The sequence below is a fragment of the Lolium perenne genome, chromosome 6, assembly GCF_019359855.2.
Source record: "Lolium perenne isolate Kyuss_39 chromosome 6, Kyuss_2.0, whole genome shotgun sequence".
Taxonomy (NCBI): domain Eukaryota; kingdom Viridiplantae; phylum Streptophyta; class Magnoliopsida; order Poales; family Poaceae; genus Lolium; species Lolium perenne.
In genome coordinates this window covers 264,846,574-264,873,452 of record NC_067249.2, presented here as the reverse complement: position 1 = coordinate 264,873,452, position 26,879 = coordinate 264,846,574, and the positions used below count along the sequence as shown (strand labels likewise).

The window sequence follows — 26,879 nt, the reverse complement described above, 5'->3', positions numbered from 1 at the left end:
AATCACGACGCGTGGGCCGCCCTTGTGGGTGTCGGCGGACAGCACCGGAGTGGCGCCAGGCAGAGCCCCGCGGCCGCGACCCGCGCCACCATAGCCGTCCGCTGCAGCGCCGCCGTGCGATTTTGCCTGTACATGATGTCGGGCATGGGGCACGATCCTGCGGTCCCGTTCTGCGGACCTAGCCGTCGCCTACGCCGGCAACGGCTGCAGCGCTCCCCGCGGCGGCGGCGAGGCCTGCACGTGCGGCAGCTACGGCCGCAGCTTCGGCTCCGGCGGGACCCATTGCTGCGGCTACAGTCGCGTCTGCGGAAACCGCGGTGGCGGCTGCGGCTGCTGCTGCTTCCTAGGAGGAAGAGGGCAGCATCGGTCCTTGGTGCGGGTGCCGTTCCAGGAGTACCACGACCGGCTTGCTGCCCCGGCCTTGTTTCGTCCTCAAGTGCGGCAACCTCGCCACAAGTTTCTCCGCCCATCGCTGCCATGGCCGCCTCTGCCCCAAGTCGCCTCCATCTCATGCTCGTCTGCTTTGTCAGGCGGTTTGTTGCCTTAGGCATGCGGCGTTGCTACCTGCGGAGGCTGGTTTTGCTATCTTAGGTCTCCGCCATTGCTACCAGTGGGGGGCGAAGTTTTGCTACCGGCGGAGGCCTACTTTGCTACCCTAGGTGTAGGGCCTTGCTACTAGCGGCTTCTTGCGGTGCTGTCTTGGGCGGATGGAGTTGCTGCCACCTCGGACGACGCTGTTGTCGGTTGGAGGTCTTCATTGATGCCTTAGAGAATTTGCAACATATGCATAAAAAAATTACTACAAATGTTTTGCGGTTTTGCTACATCTGTGTAATATGTTTGCTACGGGGTCTCCGACGAGCTCTCCGGCGAGACTCCGGCGAGCGTAGAATTTTTTCTTTTATTTCATGGGCGAACCGTTTTTTGCTACATACAGTTGCTACCGGGGTGTTTATTTTGCTGCTGGAGGTGTTTCATTTTTGCTACATTAGCACATTTTTTTTGCTACGTGGTCTCCGACGAGACCAGCCTTTTTTATTTTCTTTTCTGAACGAACCATTTTTTGCTTCAGTCATTTGCTGCCGGGGGTGATTTTTTGCTGCCGGAGGTGTTATTTTTTTCTACATGCAAATCTAACCGTCAAAATGATTGATCCGACGGCTGGGGACCCAGGGGCTGGGGAATCAGATCCCCCGGGGGAAGCCCAGCAGTTTCCCTGTGTCCATGGGATTCTCTAGGACCAACTAACATGGGCCTTGCATGTCTCGGTCCTACCCGTGTCACCTTGGAGCCTATCATGTCTGAGCCACAATTTTTCTCAATCCCTTCTGCTCGCTGGTGCAATGGTGAAAACCTCCGGCCATCTCAGCGCATGTTGGTCCCTTCATTGCTGGTTCCAGTGAAAGCTAGTTCAGCAAAAAAAAAAAAATGCTGCGCCATTCCATCGTGGCATGAATCGTTGCCTAAACCCATTAGTGACGGTGTCGTTGCCTATTCGATGGTACCTCGGAGGAGGGATCCTCACGAGGGGGAGAAGAAGTAGGGGCCATCGGGCGGAGAGTCCTCAGGACGGTGATACGCGATTTACCTAGCTTCGGAACACCTGCACGATGACAGGGCCTACTGCTGATTGTCTGAAATTATCTGGGCGCTTTCGCATTGTTACAATGATTTGTGGTTGTGCCTCTAGGGCTCTCACGATCTAGCTTATAAAGGCGCTAGGATCTAGGGTTTACACGAAGAGTCCTAGCCGGAATACAAGATGCCTAACTACGGTATATTACATTGCCGTGCAAGTCAAAGATCCACCTTTCCTTATACGCCGTAATGGATCCGGATATTTCATGAGTCTTCACATATCCGACTACCTACGTAGGTCGATTGATATCCGGCTCCTGCTCTTGGGCTGGACTTCATCCATCTTCTATCAACAACAACTGGACCGCCTGATGGGCCATATGCCACCATCACCATCTGTGGGCCACCCGGGCTTGCCGGATCTAGATCATGCCGTTGATATACCCATAAAGTATACCCACAACAGACGGCCCCATGTATGTGAGAAGCCACAAGCGCCGCTACATGGTACACTGCACTAGATCAAGTTGCCGACGCGCAATCGCATGTACACCCCTAGATCCACCGAGGTATGTGTGCGATGTTCCATCAACTCTCTCTCCATATGGCACATGCATGTAATATCATGAACCAGCTATCACGTACCAATGACATAAAGACCAAGAAAAAAACCTTGCAAATTAACCATGTCCAAAGACGAGGGGCAAACAAGCCTTGCAGCAAAGATCAAGGAAATATCCATTTGTTCATTAACTAAGAGTTTTATTCGGTCCATTTCACGAATACATACTCTTCTCTTCGTGTACATCACCAACCACCATACAATGGAGCTAGCATTATAATACTAGTTGGAGTATGACTAACCAAGTACACCTAGTAGCTATGTGTTTATAGTGATAGTATGGTACTTTGCACATGCTTGACCCATGTTGAGAAATGCAGAAGTGCAAAAATTATTTTGACGAAAAGAAATACATCCATAGATCTTTCATTGAACATCTAGGAGTACACTGACTACCCCCTCGACAATGAATGCACCTTTTCTCCTCTTTTTATACCACCACATGTTTGGGTCGGTCTTCGTTAGCATACCGAAGAGAAAACGGTGATGTCAAGTAGTAGCGAATATGTTGTGCCAGAAACATAAACAAAACAGCTAAGAACCATAGAGTTTTGTCGTGTGTGCTACATAAGAATAGGAGGCGTTGTGGGAAATTGATGGGAAAAGCAAGAGAACTACATTGTTAACATGCTCCTCGTTCTTGCATCTACTTCCATGTATCGCTTACCTCTATTTTGGACGACCTACATGTGATTATCGTGTTGTGCTCATCCAATTTATTCTGCGAGAAAGCAAGCAAGACCTTCGATTAACTAATCAAGGAGTCACTTATATCTCCACACATCCATACCCTCTCGCCGGCACTGCCACAAGGTAAAGGAAAGACAGATCGAATGAAGTGCACATTTGTTGTGTCTGTTTCAGTGAGCTATGACAATATTACGTGAGCGCACGAGGACACAGGACTAGCCCTTCTATTTGCAACATGGAAGTTCCATTCGCTTCCTTGTCATATAAGCCCACGACAGACAAAAATGTTCCATTCGCTTCCTTGTCAACTTACAAATGCACCCCGCAACCAAAGGTAATGGGATATGTCCCTGGTTCTCTGCTTAGAGCATCTCTAACAGAACCCGTAAATCCCGCTGGAACCGAACTTTTCCGGCGGATTTACGGGTTCGGGCCGAATGTGTCGTAGATCAGTGACCGAAAAGATGGGTCGGCCCGTAAAATAAGTTCAGGGGCCCGAACAACTCCCCGAACGGCCCCTATTAAAAGGGTTCGCGGAGGGGAGTTCGGGTCGCAAACCCTACTCCCCTCCGCCGTTCCTCTCCCTCCGCCGCCGCCAAGCACCATCTCCGGCGAGCAATCCAGCGAGCCCCAGGCAGCGATCCACCGGCCGATGATCGGCGATGGCGTCCTGTGGCGGCTCCGCAGGCCGTGGCGCCGGATTGGGCGGCGGCGACTCGCCACCGCGTCCACGCGTCTTCCGCACCGACGCGGAGCGGCGCAAATGGAACCGGTCGGAGGGCGCGCGCAAGCGCAGCGCCCGCCGGTGGACGAACTGGGGGCTCACGCCCCCAGGGAAGCTCGCCAGGTACGGCAATGCCGGTGAGGGCTCATCGTCCGGCCAGTCAAGCCGCGCACCGCTGCTCCCCGTCGCGGACAGTAACGACGACGAGGACCTCGTCCCCACGCTGTCGCCCACCTTCTCCGCCGGGGACTATGTCCACGGCAGCGACGAGGAGGACGCCGTCCTCGCGTAGACCAAGGCCATCAGCGCGGTGGAGGCTCGCGCGCGCTTCCGCCAGGAGGAGGCGGAAGCCGTCCGCCTCGTCCGTTAATACGAGGCGGCCCGCCGGGAGGCCCGCGTCCGCCGCGTCGAGCTTGGCGCCGACGACGCGTAAAGATCATCGACGGCAGCGTTGACGCCCTCTGCCGCTGAAATGCTGCACCACCACCGGCATCGCCGCGCGCGTAGGTCACTATATTGGCCGCATTTTGCTTTAGCTTACTAGCGCCCGCCGGTGTATCAGTAATTTAGCTTTAATTTAACGAACAATGTATGTTTTGATGCTCAATCGGAGCATCAATTTGATGTCGAACTATGATCATCGCCTAATTTATCCGCGCCCTTTCAAATTCCGCTTTTCAGTTTCATTTTTATGGTTTCTAATCTACGCCACTGCCAAATTCGAACGAATTATCGTTTTCGGAAGACTGAAAACCACTTTTTCGGGCTCTGTTAGAGATGCTCTTACCTTTTCCAGGAAGAACGGATCGCAGCTGATTCTCAAGAAAGAAAGAATAGATCCCAAATGAGCTCAACTCACACCCACACCTAGACATAGCATGATTGCAGGCGTTTTGTTCGTCCTCGTTTTCTGCGGTACCATCAGGCGGCCGTGCACCGACGCAGACTCCATGATTAGGGGTTGATCATCCAGCTTCTTGTTCTTTTGGCAAAGAGGTCACAATCCAGCTGTACTTCTTGGTCACCTAATTAGCTGTATCACCGTAAGCACCAAATGGTTAATTCTAAAAAAATATTTTGCTGTGAAACTACCTGTCATTTCTTGGCGTTGGTAGTACATTAGTAACAGCCGAGTACGTCCGGTTGTTTTACATTTCTTCGTTTTGTTTAATGCGTGCGCAGCCAGGACGATCATGGATTCATAACCTCGTCGACCGGTAGTAGGTAGAGGAGCGGCACCGGCAACAACAACCTCAAATGAAAAATATATTTACCGAACTGGTCTTCGTGACTTGTAATTTCTACCAGTCCTAGTAGTATATGTTTGTGGATCACTCTAGAAATTATTTTGACCATGCCTTTGGCAGTATGTGCTGGTTGTTTCCTGCCCGTTCCCTTAACTTTTGGTATGAATCCATCTAAGAAGTGGGATATAGACTCCCCTTCCCGACCCTTCTCGTCTCCTCCGTCACCCACCCTTGAGAGTCGCCTGCAGAGCCCCGGCTTGCTCGGCTCGCCTCTCCGGCGGCACTGCCGTCCGGCGTGGTGGAGAGAGTGAAGCTCGGGATGTACAGAGTAGATTAGGTAGTTTTTTCCTTGTGGAGTCTTGGCGAGATGCCAGTAGTTTGGAGCAAAACACTCGATCTCTTCGACCGGATCCAGTGTCTTCTAGGATTCGTCTTCGTCTCCCTCTTGCTCCAATGGTCGGAGTGGGGACTGGAGAGGAAGACGGCCACCGTCTCCTTCAATAAGGTCGAGCTTTCTTGCCATCTTTGGATGTTCTGCTGCTGTTTCGTCTTGGAGCCTCTTCCGGCCGGCCGTGGTGGTGAGGGGAGGGGGAGACTCGGCGACCCATCCAGAGCATCTTCAAGATGGTGGGGTGTTGCCGTGCTGCAGCTTGGAGTAAAATACATGGTGGCTTGCTTCGCCGCCATGATCCCTGGCCGAAGAGGAGGCCGCTCCTTGCGCTGGTGTTTCAGCGCTATCTCAACCTCCTGGGTGGAGGCCCTCGCTGAAGATTCCCGCTGGAGTTCTGCATCCTCTCTCCGCCAAGTGGTTCGTCCCCGGCGGTGTGAGAATGGCCGGCGATGGAGTCTCCCCTGCGGTGGAGAGGACCGAAGACTCGATTGCGTTTTCGTTTCTGTTCTTAGGGTCGTTGCTGTAAAATTCCAGGACTGTTCTGTGTTTCTTCATTTCAAAGGTCCTGATTGTAAAATGTACCCACCGTCGTTGTTTTAATGCAGCTCCAGGGGTCCTTCCGACCCCTACCCCTGTTCAAAAAAAAAAAAAAAAAAACTTTTGGTACCACTACCTAGAGACCGACCTTTACCAAGGGAAACAACCCCGTACGACCCACGACCGAACACTACGTGTCCTCACGGGAGCGCAGCAAGCAAATCCTGCCGCGCGCGGCATCGCGCGAGCGAGTACACGCGTACGTCGGAAGCGCGAGCACGAGCAAATACATGAGGCGCGCGAGTACGGCCGCGCGAGCGAATACGTGAGGCGAGCGAGTACGGCCGTGCGAGCGAGTACATGAGGCCGGCGCACCCATGCATGGCGAGTACCAATCCAACTCTCGCCCGAGTACTTCCTGCATGGACGCAGCCCGACGTATTCGTCCTGCGCGAGTACGCCCATGCCAACTGGGCAAGACCGATTCATCTGGCTAGCTGACAAAAAAATCAAGTACACTTCGCATGTACAGGCGAGTACAGTTATATCTGACCCACGATTACAGTTGCGTACAAACACGAGTACAGGTACATATACGAGCGATTAAAGATACGTATGATACACGAGTACAGTTACGTATAACACAGGAGTACAACTGTGTATAACACACGAGTACAGTTGAACACACGGGCGAGTACAAGTAGTCACGCACACAGGTACAATCGCGCGCACGACCAAGTACATGCACATAAGTACAGTAGCGTACACGACCAGGTAAAGTCTCACACACGAGCAGGTACAGTCACGCCCACGAGTAAGTACATGTACAGAAGTACAATCGCGCACACGAGCGAGTACAGTTACCAAGTAAAGGGAAAAACTGCATCAAATACACTAAAAACAGAAGTACTTATCAGTTCAAGCACGAGTACAGTTAGGTACACACCACAAGTACAGTCGCACTAGTATTGGAAGTACGAAAAAAAAGTATCTCGAAACCTATCAACATGGATCTAGTTTTGAAAATCTCTACGCGAGGATCTCAAAAGTGAAAACGGTTCGTAATTTGGACTAACGGTTCGCAAGATATTTCATTTTGAAAAAACGAATCTAAAAATTAAAGGGAAAACTGGACCCTCCCCTGTCCTTCTCTCTCCTCTCCTATCCCACCTTGCTTCCCCTTGCGACACTTGGCAAGCAGGGAGACCACTTCCCACCAAAATTCTGGCACCACAACGCGCCACGTGTCGCATGCGGAGAGACTTTTGGACCTTCGCGAAGGTCGGCCTTTTTTTAGAGAATTCCTTAACTTTTCCCGGAGGATGAATAGGGGCGCGTTTGATGGCCTGCATGCTCCTTCGATCACATCGGGCTAGCAATTTTTGGCCCATTTGGACGCATGGGCCGACTCGCGTTGTTACATCGCACGGTTCTCAAAGCACTAAAATGGACAAACATAGTCCGAATCGAAATAAGATCTACAGGAAAAAGATGCGTGTCGATGATACGAACCAATTCCCACAATCGGTTTCGAGTTTCCTCGGTCGTAAATCATCAATTTCGTGTATGAAGTTTTAAGCGAATTTTATCAAATTCATCGCGCACCCGCAACCGTTTAAGATTTCCTTTCAGGAGTAGGTTCACCTCACCATTCCGCATGACTTCCATGTTGATAGATTTTTTGTTTCGGTGTACATACGCTGATACATAATTGACTTACAAGTATACTGTAATCTGTACGTATGTGTGACTAAGGTTTGAAGTACTTTTGCTCAACTTTTCGCTCGCCATCTTCATGGATGGCGACGTGGTGATGATAGGTGAGAATTGAGAGGTGATAATCCATTGTGGTGGAGTCATGGTGGTGTTCGTCTTCGTGGTCGGTGACGTGTTGTGACCGACGGTGTCATGGTGATGTTCGTCTTCGTGGTCGGCGATGTGCCCATGCTTGTGAACGGCGTGACCGGCGGTGTCTTGGTGGTGTTCGTCTTCGTGGTCGGCGACATGGTGATGCTTGTAACCGGCGTCACCGACGGTGTCATGGTGGTGTACATCTTCGTGGACGGTGACGTGCCCATGCTTGTGACCGTCGTGACCGGCGGTATCCTGGTGGTGTTCGTCTTCGTGGTCGGTGACGTGCCCATGCGTGTGACCGGCGTCACCGATGGTGTCATGGTGGTCTTCGTCTTCGTGGTCGGCGACGTGGTGATGCTTTTGACCGGCGTGACTGGCGGTGCCATCGCCGACGTGCCGAAGCTTGTGAACGGGGGTACCATGGTGGTCTTATGATAGGTGAGGTAAGATCACCATGTTACCATAGGTGAGGCTACGAAAACCGTGCGACCTACCAATCAAAGTGTCACTTGGGTGCAACCCGATGCAACCCAGCCTATCAAACGATGTGCCATTCGTGAATCAAAACTCGTCCGAAACAAGATGAGAGTTCTATCTCACTGACGCTGACGCAGTGAGCCATGATTCTCATGCAGACTACCAAATTCAGTATAGATGTAGAGACGCAGCGGCCATTTTATCCAGTAGGACAGTAGTTAGCGTAGCTAGTGAACTGTCGCTGTGGCTGTGCACCGAAGCTGAAGCCGTGACTGATTGAACGAATAAAAACTCATTTTTTTGTCTTTGTTGTGATGAAACCTACGACCTCGTATTTGGTGGCGGTGCTAGTAGACGCCGAATACGTACGTGCATGTCTGCCTTTCCTTTCTCGCTCTTTTCTAGTGCGCACGCAGCCACAGCCAGCGAGAGGATCCGAGATGAGAGATGGAGAAAATATATAGTGATACCACATCACATAATCCTATTATATCATGATGTCACTTCACAAAATTTAAGTAATGTGCATCAAAAAATTGATATAAATTTGTGGTTGTTGACAAGATGTGTGTTAACATTCTCTAGATTTTTCACAGCTCAATTTAAAATACACAAAGAGAAAAAAAGACAAAAGCTATGTGAATAGTGGCATTTTGTATTTTTGTCTTTTTGTGACACTATATTCATGCTTGGTTTCTCTTTTTTTTTTTCTTATTTCTCTTAGGGTATTCGGAATTTAGTTGTGAAAGTTACAAGACATGTAGACACACATCTTGTGAACACCCAAAATTTTGTTTCTGAATCATTTGACATTTAAAATCTAAATTTTAAAGTGTGATATCATGGTATCAATTAAGGTGAGGTATCACTAGATATGTTCTCAAGAGAGACGGTGCGCGATGATGTGTGCAAGTGTGCAACATAATCAATCATTATTTTGTGTTGTTAGTTGAGATCTAGAATAGCCCTCTGGCTCTGGGTTAGAGTATCTCTAGCCGCGTCCTCCAAAGAGTCCCCCAAACGGCGTCAGATTTATCGTTTGGTGGATGTGTTTCGTTCGTGCCGTGCTTGGGGGACGTCGCGCCTCCAAAACTTTAAAATACTATATTTTATTTTAATAGATAGAAGAAATGTGTAGGTAACGTTGTACTAATATTGCTGCTAATATTCAAAGCGGTGCAATATAAACAAATTATATATAAAAACTTTGAAAAATATAAACAAATTACATATAAAAATTTAAACTACTTCTTCTTTGATGGACCCATCTTGTCGTCCTCACGGTGGTGCTTCTTGCTCGTCACCTCTTCCGAAGAGGCGGTGTCGTTCGATGCGTCGGAGGAACTTGTGTCCTCCTCGTCGTCGACGGTGCTCGCCGGCTGCGCCTTCGCCTCCGCCTTCACCTGGGCCGCCACCGCCTCAGCCTCTTCCTCCTCCTCCTCCTCCTCCTCGGCCTCCCATTCCTCGATGCTATCCGGCGGTGGGGAATCATCGCTGCTAGGCGTTGTAGCTTTGTCCCACCAGTAGCACCATCCCGACGGCTTACCCTCGCTGTCGGTGTCTGATGGCAGCTGAGAGAGGTCGCTCATTGTGAGAGAGGAGAGCTTTCGATGAATGGCGGCCAGTTGTAGATAGGAGAAAGCGCATACTTAGGGGTCTTATTGAGCGCGGATGAATGGCAGCGCATATATCGAAGAGAGCGGAGGTTGCTCTTCCGCGGAGTTCGCGCTCCATTCCGGTGGTTCGCGCATCGATCGACGCGGTTGCCAATGCGAAGGTTCCCCTTTTCAGCAACTGCACCGGCCTAGGTATGCGGCGATTGAGCGTATGTTTGTGAGTCGCTGACGCGTCAGGCCCGCGTCTCCTAGCGTCGCAAATCGTTGTGTCCGGCGTGCCCGGAGCGTCCCCTGTGTAGTGGGGACAGGCTCGGGCGCCGGACACCGCATTGAGCCACACCGGAGGGAAAGTGCCTTTGGGGCACGCGGCTGGGAACATTTTTTTGTCTAGCGCGCTCCAAATCTCTTTAGGGGACGCGGTTGGAGTTGCTCTTAGAGCCCAGTTGTAAGAGTATCTTCAGTCACACTGCCCAAATGTTTGGGGGACATAGACAAATAATGTTTTCCAATCGCGTCCTATGAGAATAATAAAAAAACGTTGTATTTTATGTCTGGTATTTTTCGTAGAGACTCTATACACAATGGATAAGTTAGGGACGCCGTACATAAAAAAGAGTGCCCGATGAAAGACATGCATGCATGCAGCCCCTTTAATCTCCACATGTCTTTTTTTTCCAACTTAGTTCATACTTATTTTCACCTACGGAGTACTTTTTCTACATCGGCTTGTTCTCTATATTAAGATGTATATGTCTAAACGTTGTTTTAGGAACACGGCCACAAAGGTTTTTTTTCAAGTTTTTATTTTTTGCCGGTCGCTCTCTAAAAACGTCTTACATCATCGTGTCAAACATTTTTAAGAGACATGCTGAAGATGCACCAAGTAAGGTCAAGGAGCGGGCACCGGCAACAACAACCCAAATGGAAAATATACATACCCAAACTGGTCATCGTGCCTGCCTTCTAGGTTGTTCCTACTAGTACCAGTAAGTATACAAGGAAGTAAGAATACGCGCTAGTATCAGGACGTGCGTAACTGCGTATGTACCTACGGATCGCTAGCGGGGACGGTCGGTCGGTCCACAAAGTCTAGAACCCTGTTTGCTGTGTTGAACCATTCCGGACCGAACCGATCGTTCATTTTTTCGCTGAGAAACACAGTACAACACAGTTAGACCGAGCGTAGCAGGAGCAAGACATGTCTCGCGACCCAGCTCGCCGTCAGGTGTGCGCCCGGCCGCCGGCGCCCTGATCTCTCTGCTCCGGCCAGCTCCTCTCCCACCGCAACCAGATCCGGGTTCTCCTTCGCAAGCTCTCTCCTTCCACCCTGCAGTCCAGCGCGTCCGCTCGCGGAGACGGGGCTGCCGAGCTCCTTTCTCCCCCGCCTAGTTTGCTCTGTGGTGCCTCGATGCGGTGAATGGGGCTCTCGAGACCCCGCTCGCGGCCGGTGCGTGCGCGCCGCCGCCGTCGCCCGGACCTCCTCCGTGAGACCTCCGCTGCAGGCGCCGCGACTGGCCGAGCGTGCCAGCAGCCGCCAGCTGCGCCTGCTGCCTGCGCTCCGACAGCCACAGCCACGCTTGCAGCTGCGTTGCTGGCCAAGCGCAGGTCTGATCCGGCCATTCAGGGCCAGATGTCTCACCCTCACGCCCGTCCATGCATCGCGCATGTGTTGGTGGCTGCGCCGCCGAGCTCTCACGACGTGCCAGCGGTGGCCGTGGCCGCGGCCGTGCCAACATGTGTGGGTTCTGTGACTGAGTCATGGGCCTCTCTCGCGGACAAGCAAGAAGACGATGAGGTCGATGCAGAGGAGGTTGCCCCGATGACACCGCAGGCTTCCAGAAGCTCGTCCATCTCCGCTCAGCCGCCGTGCATGGGGCGCGAGGCAGAGGAGAGCGGTGGTTGGCAAGAGGTGTTGCCCCGGCGTGGTTTGCGCCGCCCAGCGTCACCATCCCTGGCATTGCCCCCTCGTCCCATCCCAGCTTGGCTCTCCGGTCGGTGTTGCAGATGTCTTGTTCATGGACACCGTGCGGCTATCTGCAATGATCCTCTCCGATGTTCCCGATGTTTGAAGAATGGCCACCGTGCGCGTGAATGCTGCAACCCCTGGCGCCCTCTCAGCTCGTTGGCATGCCTTGCTATGCCACCAGTGTCTAGCCTCGGCGCCGTGCGCTGTCATGCTCCGGCTTCTTGTATGGGTCCGGCAGAATCTACACCCTCCTCCAAGGCGGTCCATTTTGGTTCTTGGGCATCGGTCGTTTCTGCTCCTGTTAACTTGGTTCCCTCGTCTGAGGTGGCATCACAATCCGCTTTGGCTGCTCAAGTTGAGCAACTACAAGTGTGCCTGGTGCGGGTTGGGCTGTTTCTGGAGCGGGCGGAAGCTGCTTTGAGCAAGCTCTCTCTTCTACCGGCTATGCTGAAGACCACTCCTACATCATGTCCACCTGGTGAGGTCGGTGTTGACTCAATGGAGGATAGGGATGCAGATATCTATGGATGTTTCTCTCCTCGTGTTGGGGGCAATTCCTCGTCCTTATCCGCCTTGGCCTCTGCTCCGGCTACCATTGAGGATGAGGCTATCGCTGCGGTGGTGACTCCGGTGCTACAGATCATGCCTGAGCTTCGAGAGCTTTGTGTGAGCTCTGTTTCGCCTCTGTCAGTGAAGCATATGAAGATGGATTCCTCGTCTGAGCATTTGGATGTGGTTTCCGCACCTATTCCACCCCCGCTAACACTTAATCCCGATGCTCTCTTCGCAAAAGAGCTTTGCGACATTCTCAGCAGTTTGGAGTCTGCTAATCCTGGAATTGGGAAGGCGATTGCTTGTGTCTTAACGGGAATGACAATCAAGGGAAAAAGCAAGAAGGTGGGTGATTGCCCTAGGACGGGCATCCGGAAGGAGAAGCCATTGAGACGCAAAGACAAGAAGTGTGGCACCATAGGAGAGGCGCCTTCGGGTGCTTGATGAATGATCTTTGATTTCTCGTCCTCACCGTTTGAGTCGTTATGTGGTGTTGGTGTCGCATGTTGTCTTTTGTTCAGGTTTCTCAAGCTCTATTGTGTTGTTTGTGTGTCAGGGTTGCGTACGTGTGTTGAGAGGTTATCATGATGCCTATGTGGACGTGGGGTTGTATCGGTTTTCGCCCGGTTTTCCGCAATTAACTGGGCATCTTCTTCTTAATTAATGGATAAGGCAAAGCTTTTGCCTTCGTTTCAAAAAAAACACAACACAGTACAACACAGACGCTTACATATATACGCATACACTCATTTCTATAAACGCATATACACACCCTATTCTTATGAGCACCTCCAGAAGACTGAGCTAGCGGATTGAATCTTAAAATTGATGAAGTCACCATAAATACCTCGCTATCGACGAAAATGTCGCCTCTCACTGAATTATCCATCTGTCCTCCACAGTTACCATATACTACTATAGTATTTTTTTCAGATAATATACTACTATAGTCTAATTGTCAAAAAAGAAAAATGCGTACTACATTCCATGGCTCCTTGAGGCCCAAATAACACGGGCCTTTCGCGTTTGGTTTGGTTTAGTTTGCGCGCTTCCTACTGTGATACGTAGAGTCTTTATAAAACAGTTCAAATTTTGACATTATTTTAAATTTCAAAAACCATTTAAATTTAAAATGTGTTCTAAATTCGAAATTCATTGAAATTTTGAATGTGAACATTTTTCAATTTAAATATTTTTAAAATTGAAAATTTTCAAAAAATATTTTACACAGAAACTGAAAAATAAAACGAGAAAAAGGAAAAAGAAACACTAAAAAAATAAAAATAAAAAAGGAAAAGGAAAAAAGAGCAAGAAACATGACATAGGAAAAAATCGTCTAAGCAAGCCGGCCCACACTACGCACGGGGGTGTGCGGCATGGTGCAGGTGCCGACCTAGTCGGCACATAGAAACCACCGTCCGCTGAGCCCTTCATCGGAATCGCACCAGAACAAGTTGCGACCAGCAATCACACGTACCCCAAAGTTTCACTGAGGTATGTTCAAGACTGGATATGTATGCGATGTTGACATCCACCGGTTATCTATTTATACATAAAAAATCATGTGATATGATGCACGAATAATCTTTTATCAGTAGATGAGAAATAAATTGGCAGAAATGTTATGGAAAAATTGCATTACAAAGACCACGACCCCGTCCGTTGACAATTTAACCATGTTCAAAGACAATGGGAAAACAAGCCTTGAAATAAAAATCAAGTAAATATATATCCATCTATGCGTCCATTATAGAAGCTCGATTCGGTTTATTTCACAAATATACACCCTTCTCTTTATGTGCAACACCAACCACTACACAAAGGACCTAGCAGTACAATACTACTTGGAGTATGCCATACCAAGTACGCCTAGTACATATTTGCTGATAATGATAGGATGCTGTTTTTCACATGCTTTGCCCAAGTTGACAAATGAAGAATTAAGTATACAAATATTTAGATGAAAAGAAGTACATCCGTAGACACATCATTGAACACCTAAGAGTACTCTGGTTACCCCCTCGGGAATTAATTCACCTTTCTCCTCTTTTTTATACAACTACATGTTTGGCTCTTCACTATATATATTCATCAAACAAACTGTAATAGTGAAGCGGCGACAACCATTCCTTGAGTTTGAGTGAAAAAACGAAAATGCGAGAAAAATTGCAATCCCTACCACGTAATAGTGCACCTACACGCCTTCATCGACGTTGTTTTTTGACCGGAAGACCTAGAGCTAACTATCGAGACTTTGGGCTATCCGGACACGTACTTCGAGAGATGGTTTATGAATGTTTGTTACCAGGTGCAACAAGATCTAGTTGGTAAGGATAAAATCTCCTTTCGTATTTGTATGAATTTCTGGAATTGATGATCCTAGAAGAGCCCTCTTTACCATTCTGTATAAATGGAATAAAATGGTGGTGTGAAAAAGTAGTAGTCTAGCAGATGTGTCACGCCATAGAGTTTTGTGGTGTGTACTGCATAAGACTAGGAGGCATCAGGGGAAGTTTAGCAGGAAAAGCCAGGGAACTATAATGTTCTCATGCTACCCATTCTTAGATCTACTATCAAATGCGTATATACCTCTAGTTTCGATTATCTACATGTGTTCATCATGTTGAGGTCATTCCAACTCTTCTTCTAGAGCATGGGGGCCCTTTGATTTACTCAACGAGGAACCTTTTACTTCTACATATAGCCATACCCTGTGAGACCACCTATAGCCTTCTCACCTCTTACTTCTAGAATAAAATTAAGTGGGTGAGTAAGCACAAAGGTACGTACTGGCTCTAATAACTTCAGCATGGAAATTTCTTGGGATATAAGCCCACCATTGATCATCTACATAGAAACTCAGATATTACTTGTAAGAGCAAAACCGATAGTAGAGCTAGCAGGTGGCTCTATGAGTTGGACATGTTATCAAGAGTTAGCTTTGTACAATAGAGTTGGCTCTAAGGTTGGCTATTGGGTTAGTACTTTTTCTCCCTTTCTCTCTTTCTCTTTCGTCTTTTTAATGCATTTATCTAGATCACGTGTAAAGGTTGGCTCTTGCATAAGAGCCCACTCCTCCTCTTTTTTGCTTATCTCTCTTCTCCACATAAGCAAACATGTCATGTGATCAGGCTTATAACCCACTATTGTACTTGCTCTAAGAATTCATGCATTGTTAAGTGTATGCATTTGGACGTGGCAAATTATTGCAAGCAAGCACCGGATGGGTATTACACAAATCCCGCTTTTCCCATACTCATAGTTCCTAAATACAAGGAATACCTATTAAAATACACCCAAAAAATATGGAAATGTGCATGAACGGATCATGAAAACTACAAGAAGGAAACACAAAGAATGCAGTGTAAAAATCACTAAAATAAGAAAAGCGTGCAGAGACATTATTTTGGCTCCCTAAAGACATTATGTTTGGGAGTAGAGGCGCTTGTTAAGTGTTAGATAAGTGCCACTACTGTATGACATTTTGTAGAGGCACTACATGTTGTCTATAGATTCTATAAGACATTAGTAAGGATTTTTTATGTCATTATTCTCTAGCATATAGATAGATAAATTATAAAAACATTGGAAGCAATCCTCGAACGCAAGATCTTGATGAAACATTTATAATCACCTAACCACTTAGCCTCACATGACATCCTATTCTTTATTCCATTTGATCCCTCATGCTTATTCATAACCTTTATTGTTTCGGATATATTTACTTACATTTTCTTGGGTATTTGCGTGTTTATTATCAAAATTAAAGTACACCTAAAGAGGATTAATTGTATTCAATATCCTTATGGAGAAAAAGGGTACCCAAAAGAGTTAATAAGGATTTCATTTTATCAACAACAAGGAATGAAGTTGCTTTTTTTCACAAAATAGACCCAAAATTAAAGGTAATACAATGAATATAATAGGATACTTTAGTACGTCGTTTGGGGCTATTAAAGAAAATCTTACAGTGCTATATTGAATGTCTCAAAACTATGTAAAATGCCTCGACAGAATGTAAAGAGTGTCTCAAACCGTGTCTCTAGATATAATGTAAGGTCACTTTAGGAAATGTATTAAAAATACCTCGATATGATTTTTTGCGGTAATTTATGAAATGTCCCATAGATCGCCTTGAACCACACATTTTATAATCACAACATAAATGTCTCAACTAGTGACTACTTTACATGGTGTCTAAAAGAAGTGTCTCTATATCAAGGAAAGTGCCTCTACATGATTATTTAACAGTTTGATAGAGGCAAATCATGAAGTGTCTCTAGAGAAGTGCCTCTACAAGCAGTTTTGTTGTAGTGAATAATTACCCCTCCCATTTACCACCACCACCAGCACAAACAGCGTGCCCGGTCGATTCGCCAATGAAAAGTGTTGTTAGCATCAAACTGATTCCTCACTGAGTTATGTATGAAATATTCCATCATATATATCCATATTCAAATATGTAACTTGCATGGCAGACAAATTTATAAAGTAATAAAAATGAAAGGCCAATAATGTTACCAAGATATGTCCTGGAACAAATATGAAGAAGATCAGTCTGATTAAGTCACATGTGTAGTCTCTATCTGGGTACATCATCAACCAATGGAGCTGGCATGCAATACAAATTTACAATACCAGAGGATACCATGCGAAATACACGTCACACATATTTGTTGATAATGGTAGGATGCTATTTTGCACATGCTCTGCTCATGTTGACGGATGTAAAATTACTACCGAAGAAAAGAAATGCATCAATATACCTTTTATTGCACACCTATGAGTCTCTAGCCACTCCCCAATGAATGCATCTTTTCTCATTTTTTATACCACCCATATTTTCAGTGAAGTTCATTACATACTACATATTTCCATTGAACCATATATACAGTGGTGAAGCAGTGACAACCATAGAAAAACTACCGGAAGAGAAAATTGTCCAGTGAAAGAGTAGCGGATGTGTCCAAGAAAAAAGAAGATAAAATGGTGGAAGAAGAACATTGCAAGTAAGAACAATGTAGGTTTGCATTGTGTCTTACATAAGAATAGGAGGCATGGTGGGAAATTGGCGGGAAAAGCTAGAGAACCATAGGGTTCATGTGCTCCGGCCTCTTGCTTCAATTGCAATATCACGCCTACATCTATTTTGGGTGATCTAGCTCGAGATCATCTGTTGTTGTGGTCATCACATTCCTTCCGCGGCCAATCTTGTAAGGCCTCCAATTTTCCCATCGACGAGCACCTTATTGTTATCATGGTCATACCCCCTCCCTGGAACCGCCACGAGATCCGTTGGAAAGATGGAAGAGAGTGGTTTTATCCTGATTGAAGATGAGATCTAGCAGCGTGCCTCAACGAATCCTCGATCAACTTAGAAACGCAAACAACAAACCGAAGGCAATGGGATCTGTCGCTGCTGCTTCGCTTTTACTTTTCCGGGAAGAACAAATCCTAGCTGAGCTCAACTCACATCTAGACCAATACATAGCATGATATAGCCGTTTTGTTCCTCCTCTTTTTCGGCCATCTAGTGTCGTCGCTGCGGCCGTGCACCGACAAATATCTCAGAGAGGTCGTATTTCTGTGGGTTGGTAGTAATGGAATGGTTTCATTATCTAAAATGAAGAACATTTCCCACCAAAAGATCTGTCCAATAATGCCACTCACTGGTAAATAGCGCAATACTTCTTCGTGAATCTCCGCTATTTGAATATTGAACATCATAACCACGAATAGGAATGAAACGGCAATAGCTCCTATATGAACTAATGGGGAGATCATAGCGGAGAAGTCGAGACCTAACAAAATAAGTAAACCCGAAGTGTCGCAAAAGACTAGGATGGGAAACAAAACGGAATGTACCGAATTTTTAGCACGTACAACCATCAAACCAGAGACCAAAGCAGGGCTCGACAAAACAGAACAAAGAGGTCATCATCCAGCTGGTTACTCATTAGTGACGTGATAAATCACACCAAGCACCGAATGGTTTATTCCAAAACAATCACTGGATGGTTTTTGTTCCGTTGTGAAACTACCTGACATTTCTTGGCGTTGGTAGACCGTGTTGATAATCCCTCAGAGGATCGGAAGTTTTAAACCTCCAACTCGAGCGTTCAACACGTGTCTTTTTTTTTTCAAAGGGACAACCCACGTATGCAGGCCCCACTCCTTTCTTCTTCCTCCTCCTTTTATGTCTCCCGTTCCTCCTTTTCCCTGTCCAGACAGCAGCACCATGGAGGCAGCCTAATCTCCGCCTGTTGCACCACCAGGGATCCACCGCCGGCGGAACCACCAGCAAAAACTTCGGGAGCACCATGGCCACCGTTTGGTAGCACCACCACCACCGGCGGAACCACCAGCAAAAACTTCGGGAGCACCATGGCCGCCGTTTGGTAGCACCACCACCGCCAGCGGTGTTATAAAAGCGACAAGCAAATAACGAAGAACGAAACAAGAACACACGCATGAGACACAAGATTTTAACGTGGAAAACCCCTTCCAACAAAGAAGGGAAAAAACCACGGGCGCCAGCCAGCAAAAACTTCACTATATCGGGGAGTGTTTACAAACGCCATGGGATATCTTATAATCTGATAAACCCTAGCCGACGGCTTACAAGATATATATATATATATATATATATATATATATATATATATATATATATATATATATATATATATATATATAGAGCCCAACTATTCTCGAACCCCCTTAAGAGGGGTTCTAGAATAGCTATTCTCGAACCCCCGGTTCCTAAACCAACCAAACCACCGACAAGCTCCCGTTCAGCCGGAGAAAACCCACGGACTCGAACGTGCACTTCCGGTGAACCTCCCACAGTTTCGTCCTTATCGAGAGGGAACCGCACCGCTCGGCCCCAAATCCCGCCCACCTTCTTCCCGGCGGCCGGTCCCAACTCCCGCCTGACCTTCTTTCCCGTCGGCCGGCCCCAACTCCCGCCCAACCTTCTTCCCCGGCGGCAGCCCTCATCCCACCGCCCGCCTCCTTCCCCGACCGTAGATCCCCACCTCCCGCACCCGAAAAAACCGAGGCGCCCACCGGTACTGCCCCCACCTCCGCCGGCGCCGCCTCCCGCGAACCTACCAGCCCGGCGGCGACCCTTATCCCAGCTCGCGCGTCAGCCATCTCGTTCCCCACAGCTTGCGCGACGCCGAATCCCCTCCCCTGCAGCTCTTGATCCACCCATCACATCCCCTGCAGCTCGGGCGCCACCACTCCGATCCCCTGGCACGCGGCCCTCCCCTTCCTTCCAGCTCAGGCGGAGCCCTTCTCCTGCAGACCACGCGCCAGCAGAGTCCGCCGCCCTTCCCTGGAGACCTTGCGCCGACGACGACCAGGAGATCGTCCGCCCTGTCCCCTGCATACCACGCGTCGGAATCGGCGCCGCCCTTGTGCTCCCGGCCGCTGCCGGCTAGGAGTCCCCCCACAGGCGCCACTCCGCCCTGGAGTTCGTCGTCCCTGCCTCGACACGCGCCACGATCGGTCTCCGTAGAACATGCTGCGTAGCCACCGGCTCCCACGTTCCCCCGATGTGAACTGCCTCGATGGGCTCTGGTGCCCCTGCGACGGTCAAGGTCTTCTACTCCTGCTCTGATGCCGGCTTGCTCTCTGCTACAATGGCGTTCTCCAGGTCACTGAGGCTCTCATCCAGGTTCGGTTCATTGCTTTTCTGATTTCAGTGTTTATTCTGGAAGTGTAGTTCAGTCGCCAGTGCAGTTTAGTTCACCTCGTCACTGGACGAGTCATCGCCCAGCTCCTCAGACTTTCACGACCTTCTGCTGCAGGATGCCGTGCTCCAGGCTAGAGGTCCACTTGTCTTGAAGGTTGATGATTTCTGCTCTGAAATTCAGTTCCGTTTTTGGCAGTGCTATGGTATGAACTCGTGTGAGCCTGCAACTGAACTATTACTAGTCTTGGAATTGTTCTAGTATTATATCTTTATCAATTTGATACGTTATGAGATCTGAAATGGATTTAAAACTGATTAGTTATGAGACACAATGCTAGTTTGCTCGTAAATTGAACTGCCATCTGACTTTTATTTGTGCTTTGCTCGGATCTATTAAAACGAGAGAACTGGAAGTTATTTCTTTCGGCTGGTAAAAACACTGAAGTTAACATTATTTTAAGTGACAAGTTCACTATATATTTCCTAGTACGGGGCTACATCGCACAGTCGGGCGGTCCGCTAACAGAGCCGGCGAAGTTCACCACTGCCACTACGGGGAGCCCATCAACGGAGCGCATTACTCCCTCTAACACCAGGTTCGTGCATTACTCAAGCGAACTTATACTCCCGCTGATATGAACTACTGCTGTCGCTGCTGCGTACTAGTGATATCTGGCTAAAAACGATCAATCAAAAAGAATTTATCTGATGAGTGCACTTTTAGTTTTCCTAGCAGTGAGATGGTCCCAAAAATAGAGGTGCATATTCTCGAGTTTTAGTTTTGGTCCTTAAGTGCACCTTGTCCGTTGCTGAAGTTCATTTTTCTTTCTCGCAAGAAGTTCAGTACACCTATTAATTTTTAAGATATACTAATTTCACTCGATGTTAACTCATCCTTTACCTTAGCTACCTGCTAGGATTGGTGTTCGACTACTTTTTAGATTGTAAATTTTTTAGATAGAGCAGTTGCAAAGTTCACTTTTATTTGTTAGGAAAAAAAAGAAGAGCATAGAGCAGTTGCATAGTTCACTTTTATTTGTTTTGAGAGATTCAGTTCCTCTGGTGAGAGGAGTTCACTATTATTATTGGCAAAAACGAGTACGCACGATAAAAGTATGCATTTTTAGTCACAATGTTCACTTTTTAATTCGAAGTTAGAATCATTTTTTGGACAATACAGAGGTTCTGCACTTGGGACAGTTTCACCACTTCAATTTCAGGTGGTTCACACATTTGCTTATTTTGGAAGTTCGCTTTTCAGTTTTTGAGGTGCATAGGCGGCTCTGGAAGCAGTATTATTTGTCATACTTCATGTTAAAGGGATGAATGCTTATTTTCTGACTAAAGGGTGTACATCTACTGCTATTTTCATTTTATATATTCCTGCTAGATAGAATATTCCTCCAGCCGCCCCGCCCTCTTGCTTCGCTCGCGCGTCACAATCTCCACCGCGCGCCCCGCCCTTCCCATTGCCGCCTGCCCCTGTTCCTCACCTCTTTCGCGCGTCACAATCTCCATTGCAGCCGCAGGGAGTCCTTACCATTTGAAGTGTGAAGAATAGCACCACCTTAGTCTGGGTAAGTTGATCTTTCCCCACCTCTTTCATGCATGATTCACGAAGGCGAGCGCCCTCTGCACTTCTTGATGCTATGGAAAGCTAATTCTGAACTAGTACTATGGTTACATCTGAACAGCAACGCCCCGTGGCTTGCTAGCCTTGTCCATTCTGCAGTTCAGAAAGAGTGCAGTCAGTTCAGAGAGTTAATGCGTGAAATTCAGATATAAAAATTGCGGGTGGTATTGTACTACATTTGATGTTTTAACCGCCAGGGTCTGCCTTTTTTATCAACGCACTGGAGTAGTAGTTCAATAGTAGTGAGCTCCTAATTAATGGAGGTGGGGAGAAGAAAGTGAGATGCTTCTAATAAACTTGTCTGGTTATTTACTACAAACCAGTAGTTCACCAATTCGATTTCTCGCGGTACACTGACTATTCCAAATCTGACTCATGACTGATTCAAAATAGCAGTTCGCTTGCTTATTTTAAGAAATTCACTAATTCGACATGGCATTTCACTCGGCGAAATAAAATAACAATTTTTTGCATTAGACTCCATAGATAAAGTGGTTATGCTTAACTCAGTTTGGTCTTGCTTCTCATATTCGGCATCTGCAGTTCACCTCGGAAGCACCAATAGTTCATTTTAGTAGTTTTGGGTCGTTCACTTATCCAGCATCCGCAGTTCATGACATGAATATGAGGCAGATCATATTTGGCATAGGTGCAGTTCACTGTTAGCCATCATGTTAGATTGCCTCAGACTGATAAATAGAACCGGGAAAATTGCAGGAAGTAGAGTCGTTTAGCTCAAAGTAACTCCCATGTATTTATAATATGAAGTCCACATTAGGTTTATAACGGGAATACCATGCCGTGCAAGTTTACCATGTTAAAAGAAACCATTGCTGGGTAGTTCACGACGTCTAGACTGGGGATTCATTTTTTACTATGTATGTCCTGATGCGTTTCTGACTATATAAAAAGGTAGAGGTTCATTTTGCTTACGAAGAAAAGTTTACATATCATTTTGTAGAAGTTTTATTTCTGTGGTGAAAGCTTTGCCATAAGTTCACTGTCAGCCAATCTAGAAAAAATAGCATCTCTATTTATACACATAAAATTAATTCATATGTGGTTTATTTGTTCTTTGCTATGGAGAAGTTCAGTTATTTGTTCCTGAAAAGTTCACTCTTCTTAGGTTAGCTGTGTGTATGTGTGTTCGCTCTATTCTCATATGGAGTTCACTCTTTTATTTTTTGATGGAGTTCACACTTTTATTTTTCTGAAGTTCAGTTTGGTGCACAGTTCGTTCAGAGAGTTAGTGCGGGAAATTCAGATATGGATGATTACACTAAAAAATGATTGTTATGCAATGCCCTGTAATAATACAAAGTATATGTCTGGAAGTGCACATAGGAGAAAATAGGTAGTTCATTGTATATAAAATAAATAGATGTGCTCTTCTTTTTGTAACTTTACCTTCTTCCGTCCAAAAAGTTTCATCATATAGTTTGTTTGTTATTCACAGGAAGTTCATTCATTAGAGGAAGTTCACTTTGGATTGAAAAATAGGTATATGAGGACGCACATGGAGCCCTCCAATTGAAGAAGTTGTCTAGTGAGGTGTTGTTCCTCGATTTGTGTAGTATCTTACCAGAGAAAGGCCTGAACCAAATAGACTTATAACTGTGATCTCCCTGAGCACCGCTCCAGGCCAAGCACAGCACCTCAAGCAGCCACACCTGTGGGAGAGCTACTCCGGTCATGTCAGGTGATGGTGATCTGCTACGAAGTTCAGATGATGAAAAGGTAAAGGTCCAGCTTACATTTTCTTGCAGTTTAGCTCGTCCGGCAGGCAAACTTTGCAACTGATAGTGCTTTGTTAAAAAGTACAAGCTCACCTTGTTCTCGCATGAATTTATTTGTATTTGTTACGGAAGTTTGCTTTGTCCACTGATTTTGGCTAAAGAACACAGCAGAAAGTTAACTGTAAAAAAATAGAATAAGAAGTTACTATCTGAATGAGAGACAGAATTTTAGACCATCCACAAGAGAAAGTTGTCCAAAAAGTTCCCTTTGTTCATGAGGACTTGTTAGTATTATGAAAGTTCACTTCTCTTTGCCGCGGAATCCACTTTGGCCCATTCAGGAGATTCACTTTTAGTATCAGGATATTCACTTTTAGTTTCAGACGAAAATAGAAGGTAGCGAATGTCTAGAATATTGTTGATGTATATATTCCATAGGCGAAGTTCATTTGATCTATGCGTGAAGCTCACCTCTTCTTTTTTGGGGAGTTCGCTATGCCAATTATTCTAATCGGCAAGTTCACACCAATTTCTCGTCCAAGTTCATTATCTCTCAATGTGAAAATTCGTATTTATTTTGTGTGAAAGTTCATTACGCCTATTTACTTAGAAAAAGGTAAACAGTATGAAGTCCACTTATTAAGAATGAAGAAAATAACTACTAATGTAGTTTGGTGAAATAGAATGAGCACGTGTCATAGCATTTAATCTGTTTAAGGAATTACCAACTAGAAGCTTATCATTTTTTTGTCATTCTGTGGCGATAGCATTTGTGCTTGAACTAGGAGTGCTTGTACTATATACTGGACTACATCTGAAACTATCACCTTGATAGGGCATTGAGTACTCATTTTATTCCTGTTTTACATCAGGTGATTGCATCTGGGCAGTTCACCTCGCCCCCATCAGGAGTCCACCATGAATCACACCGGAGTCCACCAAGCTCCGAGCTCGCTCGCTGCCCCTGCGGACGCACCAGTCCCACCCCCTTACTGGAAGTGCAGGTGCGTGTAAACTAGCAGAACACTGTTCCTTTATCAGAATCACACAGTGTTAAACCATCAGCTTGGTTTAAAAGTTTGCTGTATTTAGTTTATACACTGGACATTTATCCTCTGCAGCAGTGCACTTGTTTCACGAGAGAAGTCCACATGTATATATCAGGAAGGCGTCAGTTCTGCATCTGAGCATGCTACCTCTATCTCCAATTGTTTTCTTGTCTCTCTAGTTAATTTATACACTGGACATTTATCCTCTGCATCAATTTATTATGGATAAGTTTGATAGCTTTAAAGATAGAAGTTCATGTCTTTCACATTTGAAGTTTACTTACTATTGTTTTGGAAGTTTCCTTCATCCACTAGATTTGATACAAAAGCACACAACAGAAAAATTGCGAAGTTCACTTTTAATTTAGACACAAGTTCGGTTCGTCCACTACGGGAGTAACTCTTTTATTTTCTGAAAAGAGTTCATTCTATCATAGATGAAAAAGAAAGAAAATCACTTTATCTACCGTAGACGTTCACTTTTATTTTTCATCCAGTTCATTTCATTTTATCGAGTGGTTCAGTTATTTCATAGTTCACTTCGTGCTCTGCTGCCAAAGAAACATGAAGTGCATAGGCTGCATGGTAGTTCGGTTTTCATAGTTTCACTGTGAGTGGTTCAGTTATTACATAGTTCATTTTTTAACAGTTCGCTTCGAACATGAAGACATCTCAATTTATACTACATGGTAGTTCATTTCAGTTTTACATGAAACAGGTCAAATGCTCATAGTGAGTTCATTGTTGTAGATTGAAGTTCACTCCGTAATAAAGTGAAGTTCAATAGATACAAAAATACTAAAGTTGGCTTTGTACATACTTAAAGGCAATGCTCGAATAATTTGTGTTTACAAAGCGAACAATTATTAGTAAAGAGTTATGTGACAAGTTGACTAACAACATCTTGTTTTGTTAGATAAAAACTAGGTAAATACTATGGGGCTGCCTATCTCCAGCCAGGACAAGGACGTACCTTCCATTTTTCTGCACTTATTAGAATAACCGAGAGTCCACAAGCTATCTTCTATGGTGTCAGCAGGCATCCTCCTCCTGGGCGCTGGACTCGCATGGACTTCCTGCTGGTAAGACCCGAACTTATTTCAACGCTATAAATGTGACTTGAAGTGGCAGTTCACTTAGTAACTCTGTGTAGTTTGCTAGTGGTGAACAATGAAGTTTAGAAAATAACTATTATCCGCCAGTTCACTTCGAGCTTTATTTGTTAGTGCAGTTCACCAGGACATCTTTTATATTTTGTCTAAAAGTTAGACAAAAGGATTAATTCTCCTTTTCAGGACATTCACTCTGTTGGGGCAAAAAAGGTTTCACATTTTATTGTCTCAAAGTAGGAAGTTCATTCGTTATTTTCTAGAAGTTCGAATCTTCTGTTCGAGACGTTCACTTATTTTTACTGCAAAAATACTTCTGTAGGCCAGTATTTCTTTTCCTGTTTCTGGATATGCACCAGCTTTGTGTATGGAGGATTGCATTCAAAAAACTGATCATTGCGCAGTACAAATCATCTGCAATTTGGAATAAAAATTCTTTTGCTTCACTGCAACATAAATTCACTTCTCAGTCTAAACCATCTCACTACATTAAACTATCACAGACAAATGTTGGTACTGGTATGTTTCACCGTGTACTGGTAGTTTTGGGTAGGTCTAACCAAAGTAATCTTCCTTGTTATGTAGCTTTTGTCTTTATGTTGACTATTTAGAGGAAATTTAACTATTATGATCAAAATTTCATGATCAGCAATTCATTTTGACTATATAATTGTACAGGTGTGCATCTTCAAAAGGAACTTACTCTCATTGTGAAGATTATTTAGAATTTGCACTAGTTTATGAGCTTATGGAGGTGAATGAAGATTCTGGACAACTTTCTTCAAGGAAACTTTGCGTTGTAGTTGGAGAAGTCGTGATGCCGTGGTCAGCATTCGAGGAGTTGGCGACCTCCCAATCCCGCTGCTGCCCCAGATCTCTCACTCCCAAGCTTAACTCAGTTGGTCTTGGGTTTTGGCTAGTTGAATACATGCTTGTCCAGGCCATCAGGAACACACACTTGGTACTACTGGTTTATGATGTTCTCATGAATGCCATATGTTTGTTGAAAACGCTCCTGTGCGCATAGATACATGTATGTGCGGCAACGAGGATGGATGCGCTTAGCTATGTGATCTGGACAGTCCACTTTTGTGTAGCTCGGCATTTTAGTTGTATGTATATAAGTAGCTCACCACAGTTCACCTTCTTTTTCTTTTGAGAACTTGACTGTTAACTTCGTCTATAAAGTTTACTCAATTCAGGGAGTTCGTTTTCTTCTGTAATGCAGTTCAATTCCTATGCACTTGAAAGTTAACAAAAAAATGTGTGAAAAAATACCACTGATGATATACTGATATACTCGAGAAACTGTAGTTCACTTCTATTTTATTGGCAAGTTCAATTTGTCAAAAACTGGTTTCACAAAAATTATTGGCAATATTCACTGTAGGAAAACCTC

General features: G+C 45.9%; 1 long non-coding RNA gene across 1 annotated transcript; it reads left to right on the top strand.

Annotated features, from left to right (window-relative positions):
* Nucleotides 1-24,192: 24,192 nt before the first annotated feature.
* On the top strand, nucleotides 24,193-26,615 carry LOC139832218 (uncharacterized). The gene is made up of 3 exons (XR_011746920.1): nucleotides 24,193-24,326; nucleotides 25,288-25,453; nucleotides 26,159-26,615. It is a non-coding gene; the product is annotated as an uncharacterized lncRNA (long non-coding RNA).
* Nucleotides 26,616-26,879: the final 264 nt, after the last annotated feature.